This window comes from Pleurodeles waltl, chromosome 4_1 (assembly GCF_031143425.1).
Source record: "Pleurodeles waltl isolate 20211129_DDA chromosome 4_1, aPleWal1.hap1.20221129, whole genome shotgun sequence".
NCBI lineage: Eukaryota > Metazoa > Chordata > Amphibia > Caudata > Salamandridae > Pleurodeles > Pleurodeles waltl.
In genome coordinates, this window is record NC_090442.1 from 54,189,285 (window position 1) to 54,209,844 (window position 20,560).

Genomic DNA, 20,560 nt, shown 5'->3' on the forward strand with positions numbered 1-20,560 from the left:
ATGCAAAATAGGGGGTGCACCACGGGCCGTCCCCTTTCCTCTCTCTCGCCAATATCTTTCACCAAAGCTGAGCCCTGCAGGTAAATGTATCTATCTGGCTGAGGGGCCAGGGAGGGCCTTTGCCTGCAGTCTTACAAGCCAGAGTGCAGAGAAGGCAGCAGCTCTGGGACCGGGACTCTGCTCAAAGACATATCTAACATGCCACAGTGGAGCTGAGATGGGCACGACACGTGTCTCACAGGCAGGCAGCACAACAAGACAGTGGCAGGAAACTATGCTAACAAGGAAAGAGAAAAGTCACGTGTCTCGTGGCCTTCCCACCATTAGACAGTAGTCTGCGCAAGAAAACATCCAACAGTGACAGGACAACCAAGCAAATGACAAACGCCGTGCTGAATAAAGTCATCTTACATGACATTTCGTATAAAGGCCCAGATCATGGGGATGATCGCGCAGAAGCAGCAAGTATCAGAGCCACCGAACCTGAGGTGAGTTACACGAGGAGAAAGGGCGACATGGGGACAGGGGCTAGGGGCTCAGGGAACAGCTACCACAATGCAACCTCGGGTGTGGGGATGCCACTCATTGCGGGTACTGCCCTGGGATTTCCTTTTAGAAAGAATCGCTGGTTAAAGTGTAGTGCACAAAAAACCCAACTCCTCGATTACACTATTAGATAACATCCTTTAACTGCCCCACCCACCCTGTGTGAGTCTCACCCACTTCCCGCCTGCTCCCTCTAGTCTGAGAGTTGTATCTCCACAAAAAACACACAGTGGGGCTCAATGAGCTGCTCATGTCTGACATGGACACCTAAGCAGTGCTGGATTCACAACCTGAAAGCCTGCAAAGGAAAGTGTGCCCGGCAGAAGATAAGCTGCCTGGCAACTCAGAACCTTCTTCTAAGAGAAGTAAGACATGTCACAATGGAGTCTAAGCCTACCTGTCTTATGCCAGGACCTTAGAGCTGCAGGCAGGAGCACAAAGGTAAAAACATATATTGAGTCCCAACACGCTCAATGCGGTGGTTGGTCTCTGTGGCGCAATCGGTTAGCGCGTTCAGCTGTTAACCGAAAGGTTGGTGGTTCAAGCCCACCCAGGGACGTATGCTTTTGCCTACATCAAGTCCTGAATTAAAACACAGCTGTCTGGCTTTGCTCTTAGAGCTCTCGCTTTGCCTGCGTGACATGCTCTATCTCAACATTTCTATCTTCTCTCATCTCTTCACCTCTAGTCATTTCCACCAATAGGACTGGAAATGGGCCACCAAGCATTCTACTTTAACCACAGGCGTACTGAGGGCCAATAAAAGGCACAGAAGCATTTCTTGATCCGGGGCTGAGAACTGCATGTACAGGGACCTCGTGGCGCAACGGTAGCGCGTCTGACTCCAGATCAGAAGGTTGCGTGTTCAAATCACGTCGGGGACACTCTTTGAAATTTTTTTCCCCACTAAGTCTATATCTCTGACTTCTAAAGCAAAGCCAAAAGAAGGGCGCTTTGCATTGGCCGGGAATCGAACCCGGGCCTCCCGCGTGGCAGGCGAGAATTCTACCACTGAACCACCAATGCTTCACTTACATAGGCTGAGCAGAGAGCCCTGCCGTAGACAGTAGTGATGAGGCCCATGCATTCGAATGGGACACCTATGAACAAAGTTTGCATGGCAAGCCTTGGACTGCCAAACGTTCACATGCTGATGGCAGGAATCAGATGCAGGAGACTGAAACTATGAATGTTTCTGCTTTTGCTAAGGACAGTGGTTTGGGGCCAGTGTTGTGCTTGACAGAGCACAACATCAGCCTGCTCTCTGGCTGCTCCCGGGAGAAGTGGCTGACAGAAAGCACCCTCCAGACCACCAGCAATCTTGTGTTTCACAACATGCCACTGTCACTGGACTTTCCTTCTGGGAAAGCCTAGTCACTGACCTGGCCAGATTCCCTGTCCTCCCCAAAATCCTGGGGAGAAACGGGCAGAGTTCTGCGCCCTGCGCCCTCTTTCGCGTCCCTAACGCGCTCCCAATGCGCCCTACAGCCCTGGTCGGGCACAGCCCTGGTCGGGCTCATACCACTGGGGCCTCTGCCGAGGAAGAGCCCCGGAAGCCTAGGGCCAGGCCTATTGCACAGGCATCTTAGACCAGGCCATTCCGGGATTGCTGTGTTTCACGTCCTGCCCTTCAACACTCCTGGGAGGGCTTTCCCTGAGAACCCTCATGTCTCTCCCCTCCCAGGAGGCTGTGGTTCTATGCAAAATAGGGGGTGCACCACGGGCCGTCCCCTTTCCTCTCTCTCGCCAATATCTTTCACCAAAGCTGAGCCCTGCAGGTAAATGTATCTATCTGGCTGAGGGGCCAGGGAGGGCCTTTGCCTGCAGTCTTACAAGCCAGAGTGCAGAGAAGGCAGCAGCTCTGGGACCGGGACTCTGCTCAAAGACATATCTAACATGCCACAGTGGAGCTGAGATGGGCAAGACACGTGTCTCACAGGCAGGCAGCACAACAAGACAGTGGCAGGAAACTATGCTAACAAGGAAAGAGAAAAGTCACGTGTCTCGTGGCCTTCCCACCATTAGACAGTAGTCTGCGCAAGAAAACATCCAACAGTGACAGGACAACCAAGCAAATGACAAACGCCGTGCTGAATAAAGTCATCTTACATGACATTTCGTATAAAGGCCCAGATCATGGGAATGATCGCGCAGAAGCAGCAAGTATCAGAGCCACCGAACCTGAGGTGAGTTACACGAGGAGAAAGGGCGACATGGGGACAGGGGCTAGGGGCTCAGGGAACAGCTACCACAATGCAACCTCGGGTGTGGGGATGCCACTCATTGCGGGTACTGCCCTGGGATTTCCTTTTAGAAAGAATCGCTGGTTAAAGTGTAGTGCACAAAAAACCCAACTCCTCGATTACACTATTAGATAACATCCTTTAACTGCCCCACCCACCCTGTGTGAGTCTCACCCACTTCCCGCCTGCTCCCTCTAGTCTGAGAGTTGTATCTCCACAAAAAACACACAGTGGGGCTCAATGAGCTGCTCATGTCTGACATGGACACCTAAGCAGTGCTGGATTCACAACCTGAAAGCCTGCAAAGGAAAGTGTGCCCGGCAGAAGATAAGCTGCCTGGCAACTCAGAACCTTCTTCTAAGAGAAGTAAGACATGTCACAATGGAGTCTAAGCCTACCTGTCTTATGCCAGGACCTTAGAGCTGCAGGCAGGAGCACAAAGGTAAAAACATATATTGAGTGCCAACACGCTCACTGTGGTGGTTGGTCTCTGTGGCGCAATCGGTTAGCGCGTTCGGCTGTTAACCGAAAGGTTGGTGGTTCAAGCCCACCCAGGGACGTATGCTTTTGCCTACATCAAGTCCTGAATTAAAACACAGCTGTCTGGCTTTGCTCTTAGAGCTCTCGCTTTGCCTGCGTGACATGCTCTATCTCAACATTTCTATCTTCTCTCATCTCTTCACCTCTAGTCATTTCCACCAATAGGACTGGAAACGGGACACCAAGCCTTCTACTTTAACCACAGGCGTACTGAGGGCCAATAAAAGGCACAGAAGCATTTCTTGATCCGGGGCTGAGAACTGCATGCACAGGGACCTCGTGGCGCAACGGTAGCGCGTCTGACTCCAGATCAGAAGGTTGCGTGTTCAAATCACGTCGGGGTCACTCTTTTACATTTTTTTGCCCACCAAGTCTATATCTCTGACTTCTAAAGCAAAGCCAAAAGAAGGGCGCTTTGCATTGGCCGGGAATCGAACCCGGGCCTCCCGCGTGACAGGCAAGAATTCTACCACTGAACCACCAATGCTTCACTTACATAGGCTGAGCAGAGAGCCCTGCCGTAGACAGTAGTGATGAGGCCCATGCATTCGCATGGGACACCTATGAACAAAGTTTGCATGGCAAGCCTTGGACTGCCAAACGTTCACATGCTGATGGCAGGAATCAGATGCAGGAGACTGAAACTATGAATGTTTCTGCTTTTGCTAAGGACAGTGGTTTGTGGCCAGTGTTGTGCTTGACAGAGCACAACATCAGCCTGCTCTCTGGCTGCTCCCGGGAGAAGTGGCTGACAGAAAGCACCCTCCAGACCACCAGCAATCTTGTGTTTCACAACATGCCACTGTCACTGGACTTTCCTTCTGGGAAAGCCTAGTCACTGACCTGGCCAGATTCCCTGTCCTCCCCAAAATCCTGGGGAGAAACGGGCAGAGTTCTGCGCCCTGCGCCCTCTTTCGCGTCCCTAACGCGCTCCCAATGCGCCCTACAGCCCTGGTCGGGCACAGCCCTGGTCGGGCTCATACCACTGGGGCCTCTGCCGAGGAAGAGCCCCGGAAGCCTAGGGCCAGGCCTATTGCACAGGCATCTTAGACCAGGCCATTCCGGGATTGCTGTGTTTCACGTCCTGCCCTTCAACACTCCTGGGAGGGCTTTCCCTGAGAACCCTCATGTCTCTCCCCTCCCAGGAGGCTGTGGTTCTATGCAAAATAGGGGGTGCACCACGGGCCGTCCCCTTTCCTCTCTCTCGCCAATATCTTTCACCAAAGCTGAGCCCTGAAGGTAAATGTATCTATCTGGCTGAGGGGCCAGGGAGGGCCTTTGCCTGCAGTCTTACAAGCCAGAGTGCAGAGAAGGCAGCAGCTCTGGGACCGGGACTCTGCTCAAAGACATATCTAACATGCCACAGTGGAGCTGAGATGGGCAAGACACGTGTCTCACAGGCTGGCAGCACAACAAGACAGTGGCAGGAAACTATGCTAACAAGGAAAGAGAAAAGTCACGTGTCTCGTGGCCTTCCCACCATTAGACAGTAGTCTGCGCAAGAAAACATCCAACAGTGACAGGACAACCAAGCAAATGACAAACGCCGTGCTGAATAAAGTCATCTTACATGACATTTCGTACAAAGGCCCAGATCATGGGGATGATCGCGCAGAAGCAGCAAGTATCAGAGCCACCGAACCTGAGGTGAGTTACACGAGGAGAAAGGGCGACATGGGGACAGGGGCTAGGGGCTCAGGGAACAGCTACCACAATGCAACCTCGGGTGTGGGGATGCCACTCATTGCGGGTACTGCCCTGGGATTTCCTTTTAGAAAGAATCGCTGGTTAAAGTGTAGTGCACAAAAAAACCAACTCCTCGATTACACTATTAGATAACATCCTTTAACTGCCCCACCCACCCTGTGTGAGTCTCACCCACTTCCCGCCTGCTCCCTCTAGTCTGAGAGTTGTATCTCCACAAAAAACACACAGTGGGGCTCAATGAGCTGCTCATGTCTGACATGGACACCTAAGCAGTGCTGGATTCACAACCTGAAAGCCTGCAAAGGAAAGTGTGCCCGGCAGAAGATAAGCTGCCTGGCAACTCAGAACCTTCTTCTAAGAGAAGTAAGACATGTCACAATGGAGTCTAAGCCTACCTGTCTTATGCCAGGACCTTAGAGCTGCAGGCAGGAGCACAAAGGTAAAAACATATATTGAGTCCCAACACTCTCACTGCGGTGGTTGGTCTCTGTGGCGCAATCGGTTAGCGCGTTCGGCTCTTAACCGAAAGGTTGGTGGTTCAAGCCCACCCAGGGACGTATGCTTTTGCCTACATCAAGTCCTGAATTAAAACACAGCTGTCTGGCTTTGCTCTTAGAGCTCTCGCTTTGCCTGCGTGACATGCTCTATCTCAACATTTCTATCTTCTCTCATCTCTTCACCTCTAGTCATTTCCACCAATAGGACTGCAAATGGGCCACCAAGCCTTCTACTTTAACCACAGGCGTACTGAGGGCCAATAAAAGGCACAGGAGCATTTCTTGATCCGGGGCTGAGAACTGCATGCACAGGGACCTCGTGGCGCAACGGTAGCGGGTCTGACTCCAGATCAGAAGGTTGCGTGTTCAAATCACGTCGGGGTCACTCTTTGACATTTTTTTCCCCACTAAGTCTATATCTCTGACTTCTAAAGCAAAGCCAAAAGAAGGGCGCTTTGCATTGGCCGGGAATCGAACCCGGGCCTCCCGCGTGGCAGGCGAGAATTCTACCACTGAACCACCAATGCTTCACTTACATAGGTTGAGCAGAGAGCCCTGCCATAGACAGTAGTGATGAGGCCCATGCATTCGCATGGGACACCTATGAACAAAGTTTGCATGGCAAGCCTTGGACTGCCAAACGTTCACATGCTGATGGCAGGAATCAGATGCAGGAGACTGAAACTATGAATGTTTCTGCTTTTGCTAAGGACAGTGGTTTGGGGCCAGTGTTGTGCTTGACAGAGCACGACATCAGCCTGCTCTCTGGCTGCTCCCGGGAGAAGTGGCTGACAGAAAGCACCCTCCAGACCACCAGCAATCTTGTGTTTCACAACATGCCACTGTCACTGGACTTTCCTTCTGGGAAAGCCTAGTCACTGACCTGGCCAGATTCCCTGTCCTCCCCAAAATCCTGGGGAGAAACGGGCAGAGTTCTGCGCCCTGCGCCCTCTTTCGCGTCCCTAACGCGCTCCCAACGCGCCCTACAGCCCTGGTCGGGCACAGCCCTGGTCGGGCTCATACCACTGGGGCCTCTGCCGAGGAAGAGCCCCGGAAGCCTAGGGCCAGGCCTATTGCACAGGCATCTTAGACCAGGCCATTCCGGGATTGCTGTGTTTCACGTCCTGCCCTTCAACACTCCTGGGAGGACTTTCCCTGAGAACCCTCATGTCTCTGCCCTCCCAGGAGGCTGTGGTTCTATGCAAAATAGGGGGTGCACCACGGGCCGTCCCCTTTCCTCTCTCTCGCCAATATCTTTCACCAAAGCTGAGCCCTGCAGGTAAATGTATCTATCTGGCTGAGGGGCCAGGGAGGGCCTTTGCCTGCAGTCTTACAAGCCAGAGTGCAGAGAAGGCAGCAGCTCTGGGACCGGGACTCTGCTCAAAGACATATCTAACATGCCACAGTGGAGCTGAGATGGGCACGACACGTGTCTCACAGGCAGGCAGCACAACAAGACAGTGGCAGGAAACTATGCTAACAAGGAAAGAGAAAAGTCACGTGTCTCGTGGCCTTCCCACCATTAGACAGTAGTCTGCGCAAGAAAACATCCAACAGTGACAGGACAACCAAGCAAATGACAAACGCCGTGCTGAATAAAGTCATCTTACATGACATTTCGTATAAAGGCCCAGATCATGGGGATGATCGCGCAGAAGCAGCAAGTATCAGAGCCACCGAACCTGAGGTGAGTTACACGAGGAGAAAGGGCGACATGGGGACAGGGGCTAGGGGCTCAGGGAACAGCTACCACAATGCAACCTCGGGTGTGGGGATGCCACTCATTGCGGGTACTGCCCTGGGATTTCCTTTTAGAAAGAATCGCTGGTTAAAGTGTAGTGCACAAAAAACCCAACTCCTCGATTACACTATTAGATAACATCCTTTAACTGCCCCACCCACCCTGTGTGAGTCTCACCCACTTCCCGCCTGCTCCCTCTAGTCTGAGAGTTGTATCTCCACAAAAAACACACAGTGGGGCTCAATGAGCTGCTCATGTCTGACATGGACACCTAAGCAGTGCTGGATTCACAACCTGAAAGCCTGCAAAGGAAAGTGTGCCCGGCAGAAGATAAGCTGCCTGGCAACTCAGAACCTTCTTCTAAGAGAAGTAAGACATGTCACAATGGAGTCTAAGCCTACCTGTCTTATGCCAGGACCTTAGAGCTGCAGGCAGGAGCACAAAGGTAAAAACATATATTGAGTGCCAACACGCTCACTGTGGTGGTTGGTCTCTGTGGCGCAATCGGTTAGCGCGTTCGGCTGTTAACCGAAAGGTTGGTGGTTCAAGCCCACCCAGGGACGTATGCTTTTGCCTACATCAAGTCCTGAATTAAAACACAGCTGTCTGGCTTTGCTCTTAGAGCTCTCGCTTTGCCTGCGTGACATGCTCTATCTCAACATTTCTATCTTCTCTCATCTCTTCACCTCTAGTCATTTCCACCAATAGGACTGGAAACGGGCCACCAAGCCTTCTACTTTAACCACAGGCGTACTGAGGGCCAATAAAAGGCACAGAAGCATTTCTTGATCCGGGGCTGAGAACTGCATGCACAGGGACCTCGTGGCGCAACGGTAGCGCGTCTGACTCCAGATCAGAAGGTTGCGTGTTCAAATCACGTCGGGGTCACTCTTTTACATTTTTTTGCCCACCAAGTCTATATCTCTGACTTCTAAAGCAAAGCCAAAAGAAGGGCGCTTTGCATTGGCCGGGAATCGAACCCGGGCCTCCCGCGTGACAGGCAAGAATTCTACCACTGAACCACCAATGCTTCACTTACATAGGCTGAGCAGAGAGCCCTGCCGTAGACAGTAGTGATGAGGCCCATGCATTCGCATGGGACACCTATGAACAAAGTTTGCATGGCAAGCCTTGGACTGCCAAACGTTCACATGCTGATGGCAGGAATCAGATGCAGGAGACTGAAACTATGAATGTTTCTGCTTTTGCTAAGGACAGTGGTTTGGGGCCAGTGTTGTGCTTGACAGAGCACGACATCAGCCTGCTCTCTGGCTGCTCCCGGGATATGTGGCTGACAGAAAGCACCCTCCAGACCACCAGCAATCTTGTGTTTCACAACATGCCACTGTCACTGGACTTTCCTTCTGGGAAAGCCTAGTCACTGACCTGGCCAGATTCCCTGTCCTCCCCAAAATCCTGGGGAGAAACAGGCAGAGTTCTGCGCCCTGCGCCCTCTTTCGCGTCCCTAACGCGCTCACAACGCGCCCTACAGCCCTGGTCGGGCACAGCCCTGGTCGGGCTCATACCACTGGGGCCTCTGCCGAGGAAGAGCCCCGGAAGCCTAGGGCCAGGCCTATTGCACAGGCATCTTAGACCAGGCCATTCCGGGATTGCTGTGTTTCACGTCCTGCCCTTCAACACTCCTGGGAGGGCTTTCCCTGAGAACCCTCATGTCTCTCCCCTCCCAGGAGGCTGTGGTTCTATGCAAAATAGGGGGTGCACCACGGGCCGTCCCCTTTCCTCTCTCTCGCCAATATCTTTCACCAAAGCTGAGCCCTGCAGGTAAATGTATCTATCTGGCTGAGGGGCCAGGGAGGGCCTTTGCCTGCAGTCTTACAAGCCAGAGTGCAGAGAAGGCAGCAGCTCTGGGACCGGGACTCTGCTCAAAGACATATCTAACATGCCACAGTGGAGCTGAGATGGGCAAGACACGTGTCTCACAGGCTGGCAGCACACCAAGACAGTGGCAGGAAACTATGCTAACAAGGAAAGAGAAAAGTCACGTGTCTCGTGGCCTTCCCACCATTAGACAGTAGTCTGCGCAAGAAAACATCCAACAGTGACAGGACAACCAAGCAAATGACAAACGCCGTGCTGAATAAAGTCATCTTACATGACATTTCGTACAAAGGCCCAGATCATGGGGATGATCGCGCAGAAGCAGCAAGTATCAGAGCCACCGAACCTGAGGTGAGTTACACGAGGAGAAAGGGCGACATGGGGACAGGGGCTAGGGGCTCAGGGAACAGCTACCACAATGCAACCTCGGGTGTGGGGATGCCACTCATTGCGGGTACTGCCCTGGGATTTCCTTTTAGAAAGAATCGCTGGTTAAAGTGTAGTGCACAAAAAAACCAACTCCTCGATTACACTATTAGATAACATCCTTTAACTGCCCCACCCACCTTGTGTGAGTCTCACCCACTTCCCGCCTGCTCCCTCTAGTCTGAGAGTTGTATCTCCACAAAAAACACACAGTGGGGCTCAATGAGCTGCTCATGTCTGACATGGACACCTAAGCAGTGCTGGATTCACAACCTGAAAGCCTGCAAAGGAAAGTGTGCCCGGCAGAAGATAAGCTGCCTGGCAACTCAGAACCTTCTTCTAAGAGAAGTAAGACATGTCACAATGGAGTCTAAGCCTACCTGTCTTATGCCAGGACCTTAGAGCTGCAGGCAGGAGCACAAAGGTAAAAACATATATTGAGTCCCAACACGCTCACTGCGGTGGTTGGTCTCTGTGGCGCAATCGGTTAGCGCGTTTGGCTGTTAACCGAAAGGTTGGTGGTTCAAGCCCACCCAGGGACGTATGCTTTTGCCTACATCAAGTCCTGAATTAAAACACAGCTGTCTGGCTTTGCTCTTAGAGCTCTCGCTTTGCCTGCGTGACATGCTCTATCTCAACATTTCTATTTTCTCTCATCTCTTCACCTCTAGTCATTTCCACCAATAGGACTGGAAACGGGCCACCAAGCCTTCTACTTTAACCACAGGCGTACTGAGGGCCAATAAAAGGCACAGAAGCATTTCTTGATCCGGGGCTGAGAACTGCATGCACAGGGACCTCGTGGCGCAACGGTAGCGCGTCTGACTCCAGATCAGAAGGTTGCGTGTTCAAATCACGTCGGGGTCACTCTTTGACATTTTTTTGCCCACCAAGTCTATATCTCTGACTTCTAAAGCAAAGCCAAAAGAAGGGCGCTTTGCATTGGCCGGGAATCGAACCCGGGCCTCCCGCGTGGCAGGCGAGAATTCTACCACTGAACCACCAACGCTTCACTTACATAGGCTGAGCAGAGAGCCCTGCCGTAGACAGTAGTGATGAGGCCCATGCATTCGCATGGGACACCTATGAACAAAGTTTGCATGGCAAGCCTTGGACTGCCAAACGTTCACATGCTGATGGCAGGAATCAGATGCAGGAGACTGAAACTATGAATGTTTCTGCTTTTGCTAAGGACAGTGGTTTGGGGCCAGTGTTGTGCTTGACAGAGCACGACATCAGCCTGCTCTCTGGCTGCTCCCGGGAGAAGTGGCTGACAGAAAGCACCCTCCAGACCACCAGCAATCTTGTGTTTCACAACATGCCACTGTCACTGGACTTTCCTTCTGGGAAAGCCTAGTCACTGACCTGGCCAGATTCCCTGTCCTCCCCAAAATCCTGGGGAGAAACGGGCAGAGTTCTGCGCCCTGCGCCCTCTTTCGCGTCCCTAACGCGCTCCCAACGCGCCCTACAGCCCTGGTCGGGCACAGCCCTGGTCGGGCTCATACCACTGGGGCCTCTGCCGAGGAAGAGCCCCGGAAGCCTAGGGCCAGGCCTATTGCACAGGCATCTTAGACCAGGCCATTCCGGGATTGCTGTGTTTCACGTCCTGCCCTTCAACACTCCTGGGAGGGCTTTCCCTGAGAACCCTCATGTCTCTCCCCTCCCAGGAGGCTGTGGTTCTATGCAAAATAGGGGGTGCACCACGGGCCGTCCCCTTTCCTCTCTCTCGCCAATATCTTTCACCAAAGCTGAGCCCTGCAGGTAAATGTATCTATCTGGCTGAGGGGCCAGGGAGGGCCTTTGCCTGCAGTCTTACAAGCCAGAGTGCAGAGAAGGCAGCAGCTCTGGGACCGGGACTCTGCTCAAAGACATATCTAACATGCCACAGTGGAGCTGAGATGGGCAAGACACGTGTCTCACAGGCTGGCAGCACACCAAGACAGTGGCAGGAAACTATGCTAACAAGGAAAGAGAAAAGTCACGTGTCTCGTGGCCTTCCCACCATTAGACAGTAGTCTGCGCAAGAAAACATCCAACAGTGACAGGACAACCAAGCAAATGACAAACGCCGTGCTGAATAAAGTCATCTTACATGACATTTCGTATAAAGGCCCAGATCATGGGGATGATCGCGCAGAAGCAGCAAGTATCAGAGCCACCGAACCTGAGGTGAGTTACACGAGGAGAAAGGGCGACATGGGGACAGGGGCTAGGGGCTCAGGGAACAGCTACCACAATGCAACCTCGGGTGTGGGGATGCCACTCATTGCGGGTACTGCCCTGGGATTTCCTTTTAGAAAGAATCGCTGGTTAAAGTGTAGTGCACAAAAAACCCAACTCCTCGATTACACTATTAGATAACATCCTTTAACTGCCCCACCCACCCTGTGTGAGTCTCACCCACTTCCCGCCTGCTCCCTCTAGTCTGAGAGTTGTATCTTCACAAAAAACACACAGTGGGGCTCAATGAGCTGCTCATGTCTGACATGGACACCTAAGCAGTGCTGGATTCACAACCTGAAAGCCTGCAAAGGAAAGTGTGCCCGGCAGAAGATAAGCTGCCTGGCAACTCAGAACCTTCTTCTAAGAGAAGTAAGACATGTCACAATGGAGTCTAAGCCTACCTGTCTTATGCCAGGACCTTAGAGCTGCAGGCAGGAGCACAAAGGTAAAAACATATATTGAGTCCCAACACGCTCACTGCGGTGGTTGGTCTCTGTGGCGCAATCGGTTAGCGCGTTCGGCTGTTAACCGAAAGGTTGGTGGTTCAAGCCCACCCAGGGACGTATGCTTTTGCCTACATCAAGTCCTGAATTAAAACACAGCTGTCTGGCTTTGCTCTTAGAGCTCTCGCTTTGCCTGCGTGACATGCTCTATCTCAACATTTCTATCTTCTCTCATCTCTTCACCTCTAGTCATTTCCACCAATAGGACTGGAAATGGGCCACCAAGCCTTCTACTTTAACCACAGGCGTACTGAGGGCCAATAAAAGGCACAGAAGCATTTCTTGATCCGGGGCTGAGAACTGCATGCACAGGGACCTCGTGGCGCAACGGTAGCGCGTCTGACTCCAGATCAGAAGGTTGCGTGTTCAAATCACGTCGGGGTCACTCTTTGACATTTTTTTCCCCACTAAGTCTATATCTCTGACTTCTAAAGCAAAGCCAAAAGAAGGGCGCTTTGCATTGGCCGGGAATCGAACCCGGGCCTCCCGCGTGGCAGGCGAGAATTCTACCACTGAACCACCAATGCTTCACTTACATAGGCTGAGCAGAGAGCCCTGCCGTAGACAGTAGTGATGAGGCCCATGCATTCGCATGGGACACCTATGAACAAAGTTTGCATGGCAAGCCTTGGACTGCCAAACGTTCACATGCTGATGGCAGGAATCAGATGCAGGAGACTGAAACTATGAATGTTTCTGCTTTTGCTAAGGACAGTGGTTTGGGGCCAGTGTTGTGCTTGACAGAGCACGACATCAGCCTGCTCTCTGGCTGCTCCTGGGAGAAGTGGCTGACAGAAAGCACCCTCCAGACCACCAGCAATCTTGTGTTTCACAACATGCCACTGTCACTGGACTTTCCTTCTGGGAAAGCCTAGTCACTGACCTGGCCAGATTCCCTGTCCTCCCCAAAATCCTGGGGAGAAACGGGCAGAGTTCTGCGCCCTGCGCCCTCTTTCGCGTCCCTAACGCGCTCCCAATGCGCCCTACAGCCCTGGTCGGGCACAGCCCTGGTCGGGCTCATACCACTGGGGCCTCTGCCGAGGAAGAGCCCCGGAAGCCTAGGGCCAGGCCTATTGCACAGGCATCTTAGACCAGGCCATTCCGGGATTGCTGTGTTTCACGTCCTGCCCTTCAACACTCCTGGGAGGACTTTCCCTGAGAACCCTCATGTCTCTGCCCTCCCAGGAGGCTGTGGTTCTATGCAAAATAGGGGGTGCACCACGGGCCGTCCCCTTTCCTCTCTCTCGCCAATATCTTTCACCAAAGCTGAGCCCTGCAGGTAAATGTATCTATCTGGCTGAGGGGCCAGGGAGGGCCTTTGCCTGCAGTCTTACAAGCCAGAGTGCAGAGAAGGCAGCAGCTCTGGGACCGGGACTCTGCTCAAAGACATATCTAACATGCCACAGTGGAGCTGAGATGGGCACGACACGTGTCTCACAGGCAGGCAGCACAACAAGACAGTGGCAGGAAACTATGCTAACAAGGAAAGAGAAAAGTCACGTGTCTCGTGGCCTTCCCACCATTAGACAGTAGTCTGCGCAAGAAAACATCCAACAGTGACAGGACAACCAAGCAAATGACAAACGCCGTGCTGAATAAAGTCATCTTACATGACATTTCGTATAAAGGCCCAGATCATGGGGATGATCGCGCAGAAGCAGCAAGTATCAGAGCCACCGAACCTGAGGTGAGTTACACGAGGAGAAAGGGCGACATGGGGACAGGGGCTAGGGGCTCAGGGAACAGCTACCACAATGCAACCTCGGGTGTGGGGATGCCACTCATTGCGGGTACTGCCCTGGGATTTCCTTTTAGAAAGAATCGCTGGTTAAAGTGTAGTGCACAAAAAACCCAACTCCTCGATTACACTATTAGATAACATCCTTTAACTGCCCCACCCACCCTGTGTGAGTCTCACCCACTTCCCGCCTGCTCCCTCTAGTCTGAGAGTTGTATCTCCACAAAAAACACACAGTGGGGCTCAATGAGCTGCTCATGTCTGACATGGACACCTAAGCAGTGCTGGATTCACAACCTGAAAGCCTGCAAAGGAAAGTGTGCCCGGCAGAAGATAAGCTGCCTGGCAACTCAGAACCTTCTTCTAAGAGAAGTAAGACATGTCACAATGGAGTCTAAGCCTACCTGTCTTATGCCAGGACCTTAGAGCTGCAGGCAGGAGCACAAAGGTAAAAACATATATTGAGTCCCAACACGCTCAATGCGGTGGTTGGTCTCTGTGGCGCAATCGGTTAGCGCGTTCAGCTGTTAACCGAAAGGTTGGTGGTTCAAGCCCACCCAGGGACGTATGCTTTTGCCTACATCAAGTCCTGAATTAAAACACAGCTGTCTGGCTTTGCTCTTAGAGCTCTCGCTTTGCCTGCGTGACATGCTCTATCTCAACATTTCTATCTTCTCTCATCTCTTCACCTCTAGTCATTTCCACCAATAGGACTGGAAATGGGCCACCAAGCATTCTACTTTAACCACAGGCGTACTGAGGGCCAATAAAAGGCACAGAAGCATTTCTTGATCCGGGGCTGAGAACTGCATGTACAGGGACCTCGTCGCGCAACGGTAGCGCGTCTGACTCCAGATCAGAAGGTTGCGTGTTCAAATCACGTCGGGGACACTCTTTGACATTTTTTTCCCCACCAAGTCTATATCTCTGACTTCTAAAGCAAAGCCAAAAGAAGGGCGCTTTGCATTGGCCGGGAATCGAACCCGGGCCTCCCGCGTGACAGGCAAGAATTCTACCACTGAACCACCAATGCTTCACTTACATAGGCTGAGCAGAGAGCCCTGCCGTAGACAGTAGTGATGAGGCCCATGCATTCGCATGGGACACCTATGAACAAAGTTTGCATGGCAAGCCTTGGACTGCCAAACGTTCACATGCTGATGGCAGGAATCAGATGCAGGAGACTGAAACTATGAATGTTTCTGCTTTTGCTAAGGACAGTGGTTTGGGGCCAGTGTTGTGCTTGACAGAGCACGACATCAGCCTGCTCTCTGGCTGCTCCCGGGATATGTGGCTGACAGAAAGCACCCTCCAGACCACCAGCAATCTTGTGTTTCACAACATGCCACTGTCACTGGACTTTCCTTCTGGGAAAGCCTAGTCACTGACCTGGCCAGATTCCCTGTCCTCCCCAAAATCCTGGGGAGAAACAGGCAGAGTTCTGCGCCCTGCGCCCTCTTTCGCGTCCCTAACGCGCTCACAACGCGCCCTACAGCCCTGGTCGGGCACAGCCCTGGTCGGGCTCATACCACTGGGGCCTCTGCCGAGGAAGAGCCCCGGAAGCCTAGGGCCAGGCCTATTGCACAGGCATCTTAGACCAGGCCATTCCGGGATTGCTGTGTTTCACGTCCTGCCCTTCAACACTCCTGGGAGGGCTTTCCCTGAGAACCCTCATGTCTCTCCCCTCCCAGGAGGCTGTGGTTCTATGCAAAATAGGGGGTGCACCACGGGCCGTCCCCTTTCCTCTCTCTCGCCAATATCTTTCACCAAAGCTGAGCCCTGCAGGTAAATGTATCTATCTGGCTGAGGGGCCAGGGAGGGCCTTTGCCTGCAGTCTTACAAGCCAGAGTGCAGAGAAGGCAGCAGCTCTGGGACCGGGACTCTGCTCAAAGACATATCTAACATGCCACAGTGGAGCTGAGATGGGCAAGACACGTGTCTCACAGGCTGGCAGCACACCAAGACAGTGGCAGGAAACTATGCTAACAAGGAAAGAGAAAAGTCACGTGTCTCGTGGCCTTCCCACCATTAGACAGTAGTCTGCGCAAGAAAACATCCAACAGTGACAGGACAACCAAGCAAATGACAAACGCCGTGCTGAATAAAGTCATCTTACATGACATTTCGTACAAAGGCCCAGATCATGGGGATGATCGCGCAGAAGCAGCAAGTATCAGAGCCACCGAACCTGAGGTGAGTTACACGAGGAGAAAGGGCGACATGGGGACAGGGGCTAGGGGCTCAGGGAACAGCTACCACAATGCAACCTCGGGTGTGGGGATGCCACTCATTGCGGGTACTGCCCTGGGATTTCCTTTTAGAAAGAATCGCTGGTTAAAGTGTAGTGCACAAAAAAACCAACTCCTCGATTACACTATTAGATAACATCCTTTAACTGCCCCACCCACCTTGTGTGAGTCTCACCCACTTCCCGCCTGCTCCCTCTAGTCTGAGAGTTGTATCTCCACAAAAAACACACAGTGGGGCTCAATGAGCTGCTCATGTCTGACATGGACACCTAAGCAGTGCTGGATTCACAACCTGAAAGCCTGCAAAGGAAAGTGTGCCCGGCAGAAGATAAGCTGCCTGGCAACTCAGAACCTTCTTCTAAGAGAAGTAAGACATGTCACAATGGAGTCTAAGCCTACCTGTCTTATGCCAGGACCTTAGAGCTGCAGGCAGGAGCACAAAGGTAAAAACATATATTGAGTCCCAACACGCTCACTCCGGTGGTTGGTCTCTGTGGCGCAATCGGTTAGCGCGTTTGGCTGTTAACCGAAAGGTTGGTGGTTCAAGCCCACCCAGGGACGTATGCTTTTGCCTACATCAAGTCCTGAATTAAAACACAGCTGTCTGGCTTTGCTCTTAGAGCTCTCGCTTTGCCTGCGTGACATGCTCTATCTCAACATTTCTATTTTCTCTCATCTCTTCACCTCTAGTCATTTCCACCAATAGGACTGGAAACGGGCCACCAAGCCTTCTACTTTAACCACAGGCGTACTGAGGGCCAATAAAAGGCACAGAAGCATTTCTTGATCCGGGGCTGAGAACTGCATGCACAGGGACCTCGTGGCGCAACGGTAGCGCGTCTGACTCCAGATCAGAAGGTTGCGTGTTCAAATCACGTCGGGGTCACTCTTTGACATTTTTTTGCCCACCAAGTCTATATCTCTGACTTCTAAAGCAAAGCCAAAAGAAGGGCGCTTTGCATTGGCCGGGAATCGAACCCGGGCCTCCCGCGTGGCAGGCGAGAATTCTACCACTGAACCACCAATGCTTCACTTACATAGGCTGAGCAGAGAGCCCTGCCGTAGACAGTAGTGATGAGGCCCATGCATTCGCATGGGACACCTATGAACAAAGTTTGCATGGCAAGCCTTGGACTGCCAAACGTTCACATGCTGATGGCAGGAATCAGATGCAGGAGACTGAAACTATGAATGTTTCTGCTTTTGCTAAGGACAGTGGTTTGGGGCCAGTGTTGTGCTTGACAGAGCACGACATCAGCCTGCTCTCTGGCTGCTCCCGGGAGAAGTGGCTGACAGAAAGCACCCTCCAGACCACCAGCAATCTTGTGTTTCACAACATGCCACTGTCACTGGACTTTCCTTCTGGGAAAGCCTAGTCACTGACCTGGCCAGATTCCCTGTCCTCCCCAAAATCCTGGGGAGAAACGGGCAGAGTTCTGCGCCCTGCGCCCTCTTTCGCGTCCCTAACGCGCTCCCAACGCGCCCTACAGCCCTGGTCGGGCACAGCCCTGGTCGGGCTCATACCACTGGGGCCTCTGCCGAGGAAGAGCCCCGGAAGCCTAGGGCCAGGCCTATTGCACAGGCATCTTAGACCAGGCCATTCCGGGATTGCTGTGTTTCACGTCCTGCCCTTCAACACTCCTGGGAGGGCTTTCCCTGAGAACCCTCATGTCTCTCCCCTCCCAGGAGGCTGTGGTTCTATGCAAAATAGGGGGTGCACCACGGGCCGTCCCCTTTCCTCTCTCTCGCCAATATCTTTCACCAAAGCTGAGCCCTGCAGGTAAATGTATCTATCTGGCTGAGGGGCCAGGGAGGGCCTTTGCCTGCAGTCTTACAAGCCAGAGTGCAGAGAAGGCAGCAGCTCTGGGACCGGGACTCTGCTCAAAGACATATCTAACATGCCACAGTGGAGCTGAGATGGGCAAGACACGTGTCTCACAGGCTGGCAGCACACCAAGACAGTGGCAGGAAACTATGCTAACAAGGAAAGAGAAAAGTCACGTGTCTCGTGGCCTTCCCACCATTAGACAGTAGTCTGCGCAAGAAAACATCCAACAGTGACAGGACAACCAAGCAAATGACAAACGCCGTGCTGAATAAAGTCATCTTACATGACATTTCGTATAAAGGCCCAGATCATGGGGATGATCGCGCAGAAGCAGCAAGTATCAGAGCCACCGAACCTGAGGTGAGTTACACGAGGAGAAAGGGCGACATGGGGACAGGGGCTAGGGGCTCAGGGAACAGCTACCACAATGCAACCTCGGGTGTGGGGATGCCACTCATTGCGGGTACTGCCCTGGGATTTCCTTTTAGAAAGAATCGCTGGTTAAAGTGTAGTGCACAAAAAACCCAACTCCTCGATTACACTATTAGATAACATCCTTTAACTGCCCCACCCACCCTGTGTGAGTCTCACCCACTTCCCGCCTGCTCCCTCTAGTCTGAGAGTTGTATCTTCACAAAAAACACACAGTGGGGCTCAATGAGCTGCTCATGTCTGACATGGACACCTAAGCAGTGCTGGATTCACAACCTGAAAGCCTGCAAAGGAAAGTGTGCCCGGCAGAAGATAAGCTGCCTGGCAACTCAGAACCTTCTTCTAAGAGAAGTAAGACATGTCACAATGGAGTCTAAGCCTACCTGTCTTATGCCAGGACCTTAGAGCTGCAGGCAGGAGCACAAAGGTAAAAACATATATTGAGTCCCAACACGCTCACTGCGGTGGTTGGTCTCTGTGGCGCAATCGGTTAGCGCGTTCGGCTGTTAACCGAAAGGTTGGTGGTTCAAGCCCACCCAGGGACGTATGCTTTTGCCTACATCAAGTCCTGAATTAAAACACAGCTGTCTGGCTTTGCTCTTAGAGCTCTCGCTTTGCCTGCGTGACATGCTCTATCTCAACATTTCTATCTTCTCTCATCTCTTCACCTCTAGTCATTTCCACCAATAGGACTGGAAATGGGCCACCAAGCCTTCTACTTTAACCACAGGCGTACTGAGGGCCAATAAAAGGCACAGAAGCATTTCTTGATCCGGGGCTGAGAACTGCATGCACAGGGACCTCGTGGCGCAACGGTAGCGCGTCTGACTCCAGATCAGAAGGTTGCGTGTTCAAATCACGTCGGGGTCACTCTTTGACATTTTTTTCCCCACTAAGTCTATATCTCTGACTTCTAAAGCAAAGCCAAAAGAAGGGCGCTTTGCATTGGCCGGGAATCGAACCCGGGCCTCCCGCGTGGCAGGCGAGAATTCTACCACTGAACCACCAATGCTTCACTTACATAGGCTGAGCAGAGAGCCCTGCCGTAGACAGTAGTGATGAGGCCCATGCATTCGCATGGGACACCTATGAACAAAGTTTGCATGGCAAGCCTTGGACTGCCAAACGTTCACATGCTGATGGCAGGAATCAGATGCAGGAGACTGAAACTATGAATGTTTCTGCTTTTGCTAAGGACAGTGGTTTGGGGCCAGTGTTGTGCTTGACAGAGCACGACATCAGCCTGCTCTCTGGCTGCTCCCGGGAGAAGTGGCTGACAGAAAGCACCCTCCAGACCACCAGCAATCTTGTGTTTCACAACATGCCACTGTCACTGGACTTTCCTTCTGGGAAAGCCTAGTCACTGACCTGGCCAGATTCCCTGTCCTCCCCAAAATCCTGGGGAGAAACGGGCAGAGTTCTGCGCCCTGCGCCCTCTTTCGCGTCCCTAACGCGCTCCCAACGCGCCCTACAGCCCTGGTCGGGCACAGCCCTGGTCGGGCTCATACCACTGGGGCCTCTGCCGAGGAAGAGCCCCGGAAGCCTAGGGCCAGGCCTATTGCACAGGCATCTTAGACCAGGCCATTCCGGGATTGCTGTGTTTCACGTCCTGCCCTTCAACACTCCTGGGAGGACTTTCCCTGAGAACCCTCATGTCTCTGCCCTCCCAGGAGGCTGTGGTTCTATGCAAAATAGGGGGTGCACCACGGGCCGTCCCCTTTCCTCTCTCTCGCCAATATCTTTCACCAAAGCTGAGCCCTGCAGGTAAATGTATCTATCTGGCTGAGGGGCCAGGGAGGGCCTTTGCCTGCAGTCTTACAAGCCAGAGTGCAGAGAAGGCAGCAGCTCTGGGACCGGGACTCTGCTCAAAGACATATCTAACATGCCACAGTGGAGCTGAGATGGGCACGACACGTGTCTCACAGGCAGGCAGCACAACAAGACAGTGGCAGGAAACTATGCTAACAAGGAAAGAGAAAAGTCACGTGTCTCGTGGCCTTCCCACCATTAGACAGTAGTCTGCGCAAGAAAACATCCAACAGTGACAG

At 52.6% G+C, this 20,560-nt stretch overlaps 18 non-coding genes across 18 annotated transcripts; 10 read left to right on the forward strand and 8 right to left on the reverse strand.

The window, feature by feature from the left end:
- Window positions 1-1,501: 1,501 nt before the first annotated feature.
- On the reverse strand, window positions 1,502-1,572 carry TRNAG-GCC (transfer RNA glycine (anticodon GCC)). The gene has a single exon. It is a non-coding gene; the product is annotated as a tRNA-Gly (tRNA).
- Window positions 1,573-3,275: 1,703 nt separating this feature from the next.
- Window positions 3,276-3,349, forward strand: TRNAN-GUU (transfer RNA asparagine (anticodon GUU)). The gene has a single exon. It is a non-coding gene; the product is annotated as a tRNA-Asn (tRNA).
- Window positions 3,350-3,602: 253 nt separating this feature from the next.
- TRNAW-CCA (transfer RNA tryptophan (anticodon CCA)) lies at window positions 3,603-3,674 on the forward strand. The gene has a single exon. It is a non-coding gene; the product is annotated as a tRNA-Trp (tRNA).
- A 71-nt stretch (window positions 3,675-3,745) lies between these two features.
- On the reverse strand, window positions 3,746-3,816 carry TRNAD-GUC (transfer RNA aspartic acid (anticodon GUC)). The gene has a single exon. It is a non-coding gene; the product is annotated as a tRNA-Asp (tRNA).
- Window positions 3,817-5,989: 2,173 nt separating this feature from the next.
- On the reverse strand, window positions 5,990-6,060 carry TRNAG-GCC (transfer RNA glycine (anticodon GCC)). The gene has a single exon. It is a non-coding gene; the product is annotated as a tRNA-Gly (tRNA).
- A 1,703-nt stretch (window positions 6,061-7,763) lies between these two features.
- TRNAN-GUU (transfer RNA asparagine (anticodon GUU)) lies at window positions 7,764-7,837 on the forward strand. Its single transcript has one exon. It is a non-coding gene; the product is annotated as a tRNA-Asn (tRNA).
- A 253-nt stretch (window positions 7,838-8,090) lies between these two features.
- Window positions 8,091-8,162, forward strand: TRNAW-CCA (transfer RNA tryptophan (anticodon CCA)). Its single transcript has one exon. It is a non-coding gene; the product is annotated as a tRNA-Trp (tRNA).
- Window positions 8,163-8,233: 71 nt separating this feature from the next.
- On the reverse strand, window positions 8,234-8,304 carry TRNAD-GUC (transfer RNA aspartic acid (anticodon GUC)). The gene has a single exon. It is a non-coding gene; the product is annotated as a tRNA-Asp (tRNA).
- A 2,030-nt stretch (window positions 8,305-10,334) lies between these two features.
- Window positions 10,335-10,406, forward strand: TRNAW-CCA (transfer RNA tryptophan (anticodon CCA)). The gene has a single exon. It is a non-coding gene; the product is annotated as a tRNA-Trp (tRNA).
- Window positions 10,407-12,251: 1,845 nt separating this feature from the next.
- On the forward strand, window positions 12,252-12,325 carry TRNAN-GUU (transfer RNA asparagine (anticodon GUU)). The gene has a single exon. It is a non-coding gene; the product is annotated as a tRNA-Asn (tRNA).
- Window positions 12,326-12,578: 253 nt separating this feature from the next.
- Window positions 12,579-12,650, forward strand: TRNAW-CCA (transfer RNA tryptophan (anticodon CCA)). Its single transcript has one exon. It is a non-coding gene; the product is annotated as a tRNA-Trp (tRNA).
- Window positions 12,651-12,721: 71 nt separating this feature from the next.
- Window positions 12,722-12,792, reverse strand: TRNAG-GCC (transfer RNA glycine (anticodon GCC)). The gene has a single exon. It is a non-coding gene; the product is annotated as a tRNA-Gly (tRNA).
- A 2,173-nt stretch (window positions 12,793-14,965) lies between these two features.
- TRNAD-GUC (transfer RNA aspartic acid (anticodon GUC)) lies at window positions 14,966-15,036 on the reverse strand. Its single transcript has one exon. It is a non-coding gene; the product is annotated as a tRNA-Asp (tRNA).
- A 2,030-nt stretch (window positions 15,037-17,066) lies between these two features.
- On the forward strand, window positions 17,067-17,138 carry TRNAW-CCA (transfer RNA tryptophan (anticodon CCA)). The gene has a single exon. It is a non-coding gene; the product is annotated as a tRNA-Trp (tRNA).
- Window positions 17,139-17,209: 71 nt separating this feature from the next.
- Window positions 17,210-17,280, reverse strand: TRNAG-GCC (transfer RNA glycine (anticodon GCC)). The gene has a single exon. It is a non-coding gene; the product is annotated as a tRNA-Gly (tRNA).
- A 1,703-nt stretch (window positions 17,281-18,983) lies between these two features.
- Window positions 18,984-19,057, forward strand: TRNAN-GUU (transfer RNA asparagine (anticodon GUU)). Its single transcript has one exon. It is a non-coding gene; the product is annotated as a tRNA-Asn (tRNA).
- A 253-nt stretch (window positions 19,058-19,310) lies between these two features.
- On the forward strand, window positions 19,311-19,382 carry TRNAW-CCA (transfer RNA tryptophan (anticodon CCA)). Its single transcript has one exon. It is a non-coding gene; the product is annotated as a tRNA-Trp (tRNA).
- Window positions 19,383-19,453: 71 nt separating this feature from the next.
- Window positions 19,454-19,524, reverse strand: TRNAG-GCC (transfer RNA glycine (anticodon GCC)). Its single transcript has one exon. It is a non-coding gene; the product is annotated as a tRNA-Gly (tRNA).
- Window positions 19,525-20,560: the final 1,036 nt, after the last annotated feature.